The sequence below is a fragment of the Engystomops pustulosus genome, chromosome 4 (assembly GCF_040894005.1).
Source record: "Engystomops pustulosus chromosome 4, aEngPut4.maternal, whole genome shotgun sequence".
Taxonomy (NCBI): Eukaryota; Metazoa; Chordata; class Amphibia; order Anura; family Leptodactylidae; genus Engystomops; species Engystomops pustulosus.
Window position 1 is genome coordinate 214,305,659 of NC_092414.1, and position 10,622 is coordinate 214,316,280.

A 10,622-nucleotide genomic window follows, 5' to 3' on the forward strand; every position below is an offset into this window, starting at 1 on the left:
CTATCCATGGATACCTTATAGAGTATATGAGAATCCCTCTCTATATACAACTTCTCAATAAATTACTTTTTTTAATGCATTTCTAAAAATATTGGAAAGCGTTTGTAGTTCTTAGTCCAATAGAACTGAAGGCTATACGTAAGGAAATCTGTCAGCAGTTTTCACAATACAAAGCTACGTGCAGTGTTATGTATTGTCCCTTTGTAACCTTTGTATGTGTTGTTATTAGAAACAGGATTGTGAAAGTCACAATCCAGCTATGCAGTTCCTGCAAGGGCTCTGGGCGGGTCTTTCAGCCTGAAGAGCTTCCTGCTCTCTGCACTGTGCCGCCCCATTGTCCCTGCCCTCTGCTTGAAGATAGGCTAAATTCACAGGAACGTGTTCCCACCATAGCGTAGAACAGTAGGCACATGTTGGCGCCTGGAAGAGGAGGAGGGGGTGAGCGCTTCTCACCCCGCCCCTCTCCATAGCGATGTATGGCGCACCGTGACGTATTCCGGGGAAAGCTAAGACATGTCCTTTCTTTCTCCCAGTACGGATCGGTACGGTGCTACACGTGTTCTGCACCATACCACTCTGTATACCGCCGTGCGCCCATTGCCGCCCTATGGGGGACGTATATACGCCGTATATATGCGTTGGTCATATATCTGTCCCCCAACAGTAGTGTGAATGAGGCCTAAGATCTGCAAACACGGATTGAATTCCCTTTCCACCGTCCTTCTACTTACAACAAACACAATAATATGGTAATTAGACCTCCCGGCCCTTTACCTCCCACTGTCTACAACATATTATGGTCAAAACAGAAGAAGGACTACATTCAAGCTGATAGGTCTGGAGTTGCATGGGGTTATTTGGGCACCATTGACGTACAGAATGATGTTATCCCTGGGCAGATGTAGATAGGGTCACACTAAGATGTCAAATCTACAGACAAAATGGATCGACGAGGATGGGATTCGAACCCACGCGTGCAGAGCACAATGGATTAGCAGTCCATCGCCTTAACCACTCGGCCACCTCGTCCCCTCTCAGTATTATATTTATTATATTTTGTATTTTAGGATCCTTGTAATGTGACAAACACAAACATTAGAAATATGGTTGTTCTAAGCCCACGTGTCTCCGGCATGTGAGGTCCGCTCATGCACCAATGAAAGAAGAAAAGACTGCCCTGTGTATGAGCCGACTCCCCGATCCATATCTCCGCATGAGGGCAGTTTCCCACATGGCGTTTTCGTTACATTCACATTTCCGTAAACACAATGTAAGTGTAATTTCATTCAAAAAGCAATCAAAGAGCCAAAGTGTCAACATAACCTTGCATCTTAACTAATTAAAAGACAACACCCGATGAGGGCATCATTGTCTAACTTAGGGCAATTACCTTCACAGCGCCCCGCAATCTAGTTCTCCGATAGTTTAAACAGCTGTGGGATAATGAAACTCGAGCTCTGATTGGTTGCCATGTGTAACTAAAGCAGTTCTGCTCTCAGAAACTTCTGATAAATCTCCCCATAGACAACGTGACAGTAGGAGACAGAGACAGTCGCTGGAATGAGAGTGTCAGAGACAGTCGCTGGAATGAGAGTGTCAGAGACAGTCGCTGGAATGAGAGTGTCAGAGACAGTCACTGGAATGAGAGTGTCATAGACAGTCACTGGAATGAGAGCGTCAGAGACAGTCACTGGAATGAGAGTGTTATAGACAGACACTGGAATGAGTGTGTAAGAGACAGTCACTGGAATGAGAGTGTCAGAGAAATTCACTGGAATGAGAGTGTCAGAGACAGTCAGTCCCTAAAAGAGACAGCCAGAGACAGTCAGTCAATGCAAGAGACTGCCAGTGATAGTCACTGAAAAAGACTGCCATAGCCAGACAGTCACTGAAAGAGACTGAAAGAGGTCAGAGAGACAGAGACGGTCAAAAAAATTTATGAAACAGGGAGGGTCAGTGAAAGATATGGTCAAAGACAGTCTGAGACAGTCTATAGATACATATAAAATATTTTCTGTTAACCCATTCTATTTTGTTATAGCTAAGAGACGTTATTTACTATCCTGGGCAACGCCGGGAGATACAGCTAGTTAAAAATAAATACAACATGAAAACATTGGGAGAAATAAAGGATCGGGCAGGTTTCATTTTGACTCCATCCAGCAGAAAAGCCACTGGTAGAGAGGCCTGGTTGTGGTTACTCCATCCAAACCAATCTGACATATATAGGGTAAGATGGGAGGACAGCTGTTGGCTCCCCGTCCATGGATACCTTATAGGGTATATATGGATCACTCTCTATATAACTTCTCAACAGATTACATTTTTCATGCATTTCTAAAAATATTGAAAAGCGTTTGTAGTTCTCAGTCCAATAGAACTGAAGGCTATACGTAAGGAAATCTGTCAGCAGTTTTTACTATACAAAGCTACGTGCAGTGTTATGCATTGTCCCTGAAGAGCTAGGACATGTATACAATGTATAGCGCCGTGCGCCCATTGCCGCCCTATGGGGGACGTATATACGCCGTATATATGCGTTGGTCATATATAGGTCTCCCAACGGCCGTGTGAATGAGGCCTAAGAGCTGTTTCAGGATTTCGGTTGGATACTTACAGCAGTCACTCAGAGCAGAGGGGTGGATCTGAGGAACAGTTTATTACAGAGCTGATAGGTCTTCAGGTGAAACCTGCCCTGAGCCCTTACAGGAGCTGAAACCCCGGATTGAATTCCCTTTCCACCGTCCTTCTACTTACAACAAATACGATAATATGGTAATTAGACCTCCCGGCCCTTTACCTCCCACTGTCTACAACATATTATGGTCAAAACAGATGAAGGATTACACTATTTTTTGCTGGCATATATGCCTGTGAGATTATTTTGTTGGGATAACCTCTTAATCGAAGCCTCGCCGTTAGTTCTAATTCCTTTAAAATTCTCTGTCTTCACTGCAATTCCGTCTTAATCTCAAAAATTGGCCAATTGGTATGCCATTTTGTAGGTGTTGTGGGCGGAAGCTTGAATAATGTAGGATGTTGTTAGTGGCTGTTTTCTTCCTATATAATGTTGTTTCAATTTTTTCAGCTCTTATTGACAGTTGTAAATCCAAGAAGTCTGAATTTGTTGAGATCTGTGGAGTCAGCCTGATATTCAATGTATTGTCGTTGAGTTCCTTGCATTGAGCTTTGCTTCCCCTCCATAGAACCACAATATTGTCTATAAATCTGTACCACTTGACAACATGTTCTCCAAAGAACCACGACCGTCGCAGGCACGTCTCCTCCCACCATCCTAAAAATAGGTTTGCGTAGGAGGGTGCGCACCTAGCGCCCATCGTGGTCCCGGAAACCTGTCGGTAGAAGGTCCTGTAAAAGACAAAATGAAAATGTTGTAACACAAATGTGAGTAGATCAAGGATGAAAGAGTCATGTTGTCTGTCACTGTCTACTTTTTTGTTCAGAATGTATGCAACTGCTTCCACTCCTGCACCGTGATTAATACTGGTCTATAGGGACTCTACGTCCCTCGATGTTGTCTCTAGTAGTTCCATGAGATGCATAGAGTCCCTTAAATACTAATCCAATTTTAGTACCAGTGGTTGCATTAAAAGAAATCCAGATAGGAACAGGCTTTCTCACATAGGCTTCCAATACCCACCACAATGGGTCTTCCTGGGGGGTGGTTAAGCACAGATTTCTGTGTTTTTGGGACTAGATAAAAAGTGTCTACTGTTGGTTGGTCTGATTTGAGATAACGTACCTCTTGTTTCGTAATGATGCCATAATTAAATGCTGAGTTGCCCAGTCGGTCAAATTTCCTCTTGAATACTTGTGTGGGATCTGCGGGTAAGTCAACATAATTTTGTTTTGTTATTTAGCTGTTTCTTGGCTTCCTCCACATATTGGGTGCGGGGCCATACCACTATATTACCTCCTTTATCCGCTTCCCGTATAATCACTAGGTCCAATTGTTTCAATTCCTGTAGGGCCTATTGTTCTTCTCGTGTGACATTGTTTCTTCTGCATCTGTCCAATGGAAGTTTCTGGATATCTCTACAAACTGAGTTAAAAAATATGTTAACTGCCGGACACAGGCCCAAAGATGGAGTAGCCTGTGAAGGTAAGGCTACATTCACGTGACTGTATGATTTCTCCAGTCCCGTATTTACGGGCTGTATATACGTGACGTTTTTCATCCGTATGCAGCACGTATGTAACCCGTATTTTATACGTCCCCATAGACTTCTAGGGCATACAGAACTGAAATACGGGAGAAAATAGGACATGCTCTATATTTTTATACGGCCAGTATACGGTACGGAATGGAGTTAACAACGGCAATATAAATGGTCAGACGTATTGTCCATTGAAATGAATGTGGCCATATGTAATCCGTAAAAAAAATGGTCCGGTCCGGATACGGCCGTTTTCATACGTCCGTGTGAATGTAGCCGTAATCTACTGGGAAATCTTGATCTGCCCGTTTCTTCCCTTTCATTTTCTCTTAGTAATTCCAGTAGATCAAGTAATACTTGTCGATCCTCTACTGGGATTCCGTCCAACAATTTAGGCTGATGATATAATGCTTTAAATGTAAGCTGCATACAGAAGAGATAGAAATCCTTAGTTAGACTAAATTTGTTAGTAGGTGAAAACATGAGACCCTTCTGTAGTACTGACCTTTGTTCAGTTGTTAAAACGTGTAGATAAATTGATAATTTGTAGCGTTTGATCCGTATTTTTCTCCGTTGGATACTGATGCCTCTCTTCTACTATCGTCTGTAAGTGCGTTTTTGTTGTCTCTGTCCGGGTGAATGATCCCTGAGTTTGGATCGTCTCTTTTTGGGATTTATTTTCTCTCGTGTTGTTTCCTGGCCGCTGGTGTCCGTTCATAAAAAATCACTTGACATAAAGTCCAACTGATCCATACTAGGGGGGTTCTCTGCGTAGTTTGCTGTTGCTGTCTATTTGCACTTTTGATGACCACTTGTCTATTGCCAGAATGTGTCCACCTGTCCGCTTTTTTGAGGTCATAATCTCTCTTATCTCTCTTAAATTTATTCCTTTTTCCCTCTAGGATGTCCTTTTCAAACCTTTCTATTATTTCTTTCCATTTCTGTTGGAACGGGATCACGATGGTTTGTGTGTCAAACTTTTTGCTGTCATTTTCCTGATTTTAGCTTTTATGTCTTCCAATATTTTGCGATCATGTTCCAACAGCATATTGATAAGGATTACTGAGCATTTATGAAGGCCCGTTTCCCAGTTGTGTTTTAATGATTCATCCACCTCCCATGCTGGAAAGATTTGTACTCTTAATCCCCTAGGTCAGTGGTGGCGAACCTATGGCACATGTGCCAGAGGTGGCACTCAGAGTCCTTTCAAAGCGGAAAAAATAGCGACCAAAGGAGAAAAATTCCAAATGCAAATGGACCACATTAGAGAAGGAGGACAAACTATAGCCACCAGAGATGCGTTATTAGCCAATCTAAATATACAAATCTTCATTAAATATAACAATATCAATGTATGCAATGGTACAAGAAAAAGAACTACATGGGTAAGAGAACCCGAAGTTCCTAAATAATCATTCTACTATATTTTTAGTCCATCGACTAGTCCCAAAATTATATGGGCAAACACCAGAAATCATGTAACCTACAAATGTGTAAACAGAGCTGGTGTCCCGACATAGTGGAGGTATACAACACCTATTGGGTGTTTGTTTTTTATGTGTTTTTAGTGTATATCAATAAAATATGGTTTGTTTTATTTAACAGTTTACCAAAGTGGTCTTTGGACACCAGCTCTGTTTACACATTTGTAGATGAAGGATCACGTTCAAGCTGATGGGACTGGAATTGCATGGGGTTATTTGGGCACATACAGAGTGGTGTTATTCCTGGGGAGATGTGGATAGTGACAGAAAAAATGGACCGACGAGGATGGGATTCGAACCCACGCGTGCAGAGCACAATGGATTAGCAGTCCATCGCCTTAACCACTCGGCCACCTCGTCCACTCACAATGCTATATTTATTATGTTTTGTATTTTAGGATCCTTGTAATGTGACAAACACAGACATTAGAAATATGGTTGTTGTATCTAGTCTGGTATCTTAGGCACCGGCTCACCACCTGCATATGAACAAGGGTCTTCATGGTCGTTGTTTGAAGCCCACGTGTCTCCGGCATGCGAGGTCCACTCATGGACTAATGACAGAAGAAACGACTGCCCTGTGTATGAGCCGACTCCCCGATCTATATCCCCGCATGAGGGCAGTTTCCTACGTGGCGTTTTCGTTGCATTCACATTTCCGTAAACACAATGTAAGTGTAATGTTAATCCGATGTGTAATTGGGATGGAATTTCATTCAAAAAGCCAAAGAGTCAACATAACCTTGTATCTTAACTAATTAAAAGACAACACCCGATGAGGGCATCATTGTCCAACTTAGGGCAATTACCATAACAGCGTCCCCCACCCTAGTTCTTCGATACTTTAAACAGCTGTGGGGAAATGAAACTTGAGCTCTGATTGGTTGCCATGTGCAACTAAAGCAGTTCTGCTCTCAGAAACTTCTGATATATCTCCCCATAGACAAAGTTACAGTCGGAGACAGAAACAGTTGCTGGAATGAGAGTACCAGAAACAGTCACTGGAATGAGAGTGTCAGAGACAGTCACTGGAATGAGTGTGTAAGAGACAGTCAGTCTTTGAAAGAGACAGCCTGAGACAGTCAGTCACTGAAAGAGACTGCCAGTGATAGTCACTGAAAAAGACTGCCATAGCCAGACAGTCAGTGAAAGGGATGGTAAGCGACAGAGAAGGTCAGAGACAGAGACGGTCGAAAAAGTTTATGAAACAGGGAGGGTCAGTGAAAGAGCAGATTACACAGATTACATTTTTCATGCATTTCTAAAAATATTGGAAAGCGTTTGTAGTTCTCAGTCCAATAGAACTGAAGGCTATACGTAAGGAAATCTGTCAGCAGTTTTCACTATACAAAGCTGCGTGCAGTATTATGTATTGTCCCTGAAGAGCTAGGACATGTCCTATAATTCTCCCGGTACGGAGCTCTGTATAGCGCCCATTGCCGCCCTATGGGGGACGTATATACGCCGTATATATGCGTTGGTCATATATATGTTCCCCAATGGCCGTGTGAATGAGGCCTAAGAGCTGTATCAGGATTTCAGTTGGATACTTACAGCAGTCACTCAGAGCAGAGGGGTGGATCTGAGGAACAGTTTATTGCAGAGCTGATAGGTCTTCAGGTGAAACCTGCCCTGAGCCCTTACAGGAGCTGAAACCCGGAATGAATTCCCTTTCCACCGTCCTTCTACTTACAACAAACTCAATAATATGGTAATTAGACCTCCTGGCCCTTTACCTCCCACTGTCTACAACATATTATGGTCAAAACAGATGAAGGATTACATTCAAGCTGATGGGACTGGAGTTGATGATATCCCTGGGGAGATGTGGGTAGGGTCACACTAAGATGTCAAATCTACAGACAAAACAGAACGACGAGGATGGGATTCGAACCCACGCGTGCAGAGCACAATGGATTAGCAGTCCATCGCCTTAACCACTCGGCCACCTCGTCCCAGCATGAGGAGGTGTGTTTCATTTTTTTGTTTTTTAGGATTCTTTGTAATGTGACAAACACAGACATTAGAAATATGGTTGTTGTATCTTGTCTATTATTTCTTTAGAACATTAACTCTTAGGAACCCGCTCACCTGCATACGCGTAAGTGCATTCATGGGCTGCACAAAACTGACTTGCGGGCATTCCAGTAAGACAATGCACTTTGGGTGAACTCCTCCGGACGGGTAAGTAAATGTCCCCCATTGAGTTAATATTACGTTTACATCACATTTCTGTAAACACAATGTAAATCTAATGTTAATCCAATGTGTACTTGCGTCCGCAGTCTTGGCATTGTATACAAAAAGCAATCAAACAGCCAACGTGTCAACATAACCTTTAACCATTTTAACTAGTTAAAAGACAACCCCCGATGTTCACAGAGGCCCTTACTCTGGTTCTTTGTTATTTGACACAAATCCACACTCAGAATAAGAGATGAGCGGAGCCGAACTTTAGGTTCAGCAGCTCCACCAAAGGGCAGATTCCTACTTGGAATTTTGGTCAAGTTTTTAAAAACATCTAAAAGGCAATTGGGTGGTGTTTGACCTGCATCCAACCAGGTAGCTTTACACCCCTATCAACTAGGCATGGCTGTGATTAGCCAGTTATGTCCACCAGGTCCACACAGCCATACCTAATTGGTAGGGGTGTAAATCTGCCTGATGAGAAGCTCTGCAGCCCATCAAGCAACAGCCCAGGTTATGCGCATCTGCTGAACCTAACGTTTGGGTCAGATCATCTCTACTCATAATTGACTCCCTACTGTCTACCTGGCAGATAGTTTCCACTAATCCAGGCTTTAATGGGTTTTAGGCTTATTGCCAATGAGGGAGTTTGAGGTGCCCAACTTGCATTGTGTCCTAGCTAGAATGACCAATCTAAAGGCTCAACAACTGGAAGTGAAGTTCCGGTTCCTACGTGTTCCGGCCCGACGTTCCAGCCAGTGCACAGTGCGAGTTGGATGCATTAAACTCACTTGTAGGAAATAAGTCTTATTGGAATCCTGAGGCTGAGGGTAAATATAGTTTTTATGTTACACCTAAATTTTCCCCCAGAAGGTTTGTCAGTATTGCCGGAAACCCCTTTAATAATCCTTAGACTTTAATCTTTTCTATCGAACTTGTGTTGAGAATTAGATTTTGTTGATGGTTTGTTGGTCTATGAGGAAACTAAGATCTACCTTACAGAGATTTGATTTCCTTCCTTTTAATGTTGGACAATAGGTTGAAATGTATGAGCCTACCACCACTCACACCATCCAACTTCATGTCTAAGGTCTTACTCAGCCAATCTTCTAAAGAGACTGAATTAAACTTAACTTTGCACATCTCTTCCCATGCCCTGGATTATTCTTACATCTATTTCAACCTCTTGAATGGGCAAATAGTTCCAGGATATAGCCCTCCAGAGCTTCTCCCAATGATCAGGCCAACACAAGCTTTGGAATCACTGCAAAATCTCAGATATTGTCATGTTCTACAAGGTGCTGTCACAAGCATATGCGCTTCTATGGAAATGCATGCTATCAGTAACCAGCAATACATGACACCAGTTGCTGGTTACCATTGCCTGTGTTTCTTTAGAAACACATATCCGATCAGGCAGTGGCACCTGGAAGTGGAAAAGCCGCGCATGCGCAGTGAGGTGGCGGAGAACGCAGAACGATCAAACGCTCACTATGCATGACAGCCGCAAGAAGCCAATGCGCATGCGCGAGAACTCAGCAAGACTGCCAAGTGACGTAGGGGAAATTGGAGTGGCATGAGAAGTGGAATTGATGATGTGCTGAAAGGAGGCTTCTGGACTTGAGCTTGGGTAATACAGTCAGTATGTAATACCACTCACTGGATTCTCTGGCTGGTTACCAGATTTTCTCCATTTGTGACCCTCAATCGTGTTCATTAAAAAACCCCATGAGAACCTATATAAGGCTATTATTTTTCAAACAGTGGCAACAGGATTCCTTTAATTTATCAGTAAAATCTATGCCGGTTTTATCAAAAATTGCTCGACGAGGATGGGATTCGAACCCACGCGTGCAGAGCACAATGGATTAGCAGTCCATCGCCTTAACCACTCGGCCACCTCGTCTGTTGCCTTTCTGTGTAATTCAATAAAATAAACTAAAAATAGTCACAGAGCTGCCAATAGTCACACAGCCTCCGGGAGCAGGTCCCATTAACCTATAGATAGGTAAGTTAGAATTCCTGGCACTCATTGAATCTCAGTCAGCTATCCTTTATTATGATAGATAACAGGGTAAGGACATGTTTCGGCCCGTCCACAGGCCTACTACATAGGTAAGTGTAACATAAAAATATAAAGTGTTCAAAGTGACTCTTCCGGCTGATGTCACATCTTCCAGTGTAGCTCCTCCCGAGGTGACACTGGAGAACACGTTATTCTAAGCTCAATTACATGTCTAAAACAAATGAGAGCAAAACTATTTTAGTTTATACAACTGTACAATTTGTTCTATACATCATCTGTAAACAGGGACAGTTTCAGACAATGTGGGGCCCTGGGAAAAACTAAATGTGAGGCCCCAAAATATAAATCTTCTAGCGGCAGACTTTGAAAACCATCTGGATGCACGCTACCTTAGGACTGGGCAAGCATAGCCCTCCGGAAGTATGTGTAGGAAATATCGCAGTGCTCTAGTCCAGCTATCAGGTGAAATAAGCTGCAACGGCTACACGGCCGAAACGTATATAAAGCTTCCCCCCTCCGAACCCTGCCCCTGATCCCCTGCTATATTCGTTCTCTACTGTATTCACAGACAAATCTTTAAAAAGTTTCCCGCTACAACGTGATCAGAAAAAATAATGACTGACTCGGCACAGGCTGACGCTGTCTCACACACTAGTATCGGACAGTGACAGACGTTAGTGGCATCTACAACCTTACAGCAGTGGTCCCCAACCTTTTTGTATTCAGAGACCGACAGGACCCAAATTT

General features: G+C 43.0%; 4 non-coding genes across 4 annotated transcripts; all 4 read right to left on the reverse strand.

Annotated features, from left to right (window-relative positions):
* Positions 1–947: 947 nt before the first annotated feature.
* Positions 948–1,029, reverse strand: TRNAS-GCU (transfer RNA serine (anticodon GCU)). Its single transcript has one exon. It is a non-coding gene; the product is annotated as a tRNA-Ser (tRNA).
* Positions 1,030–5,940: 4,911 nt separating this feature from the next.
* Positions 5,941–6,022, reverse strand: TRNAS-GCU (transfer RNA serine (anticodon GCU)). The gene has a single exon. It is a non-coding gene; the product is annotated as a tRNA-Ser (tRNA).
* A 1,513-nt stretch (positions 6,023–7,535) lies between these two features.
* TRNAS-GCU (transfer RNA serine (anticodon GCU)) lies at positions 7,536–7,617 on the reverse strand. The gene has a single exon. It is a non-coding gene; the product is annotated as a tRNA-Ser (tRNA).
* Positions 7,618–9,673: 2,056 nt separating this feature from the next.
* TRNAS-GCU (transfer RNA serine (anticodon GCU)) lies at positions 9,674–9,755 on the reverse strand. The gene has a single exon. It is a non-coding gene; the product is annotated as a tRNA-Ser (tRNA).
* Positions 9,756–10,622: the final 867 nt, after the last annotated feature.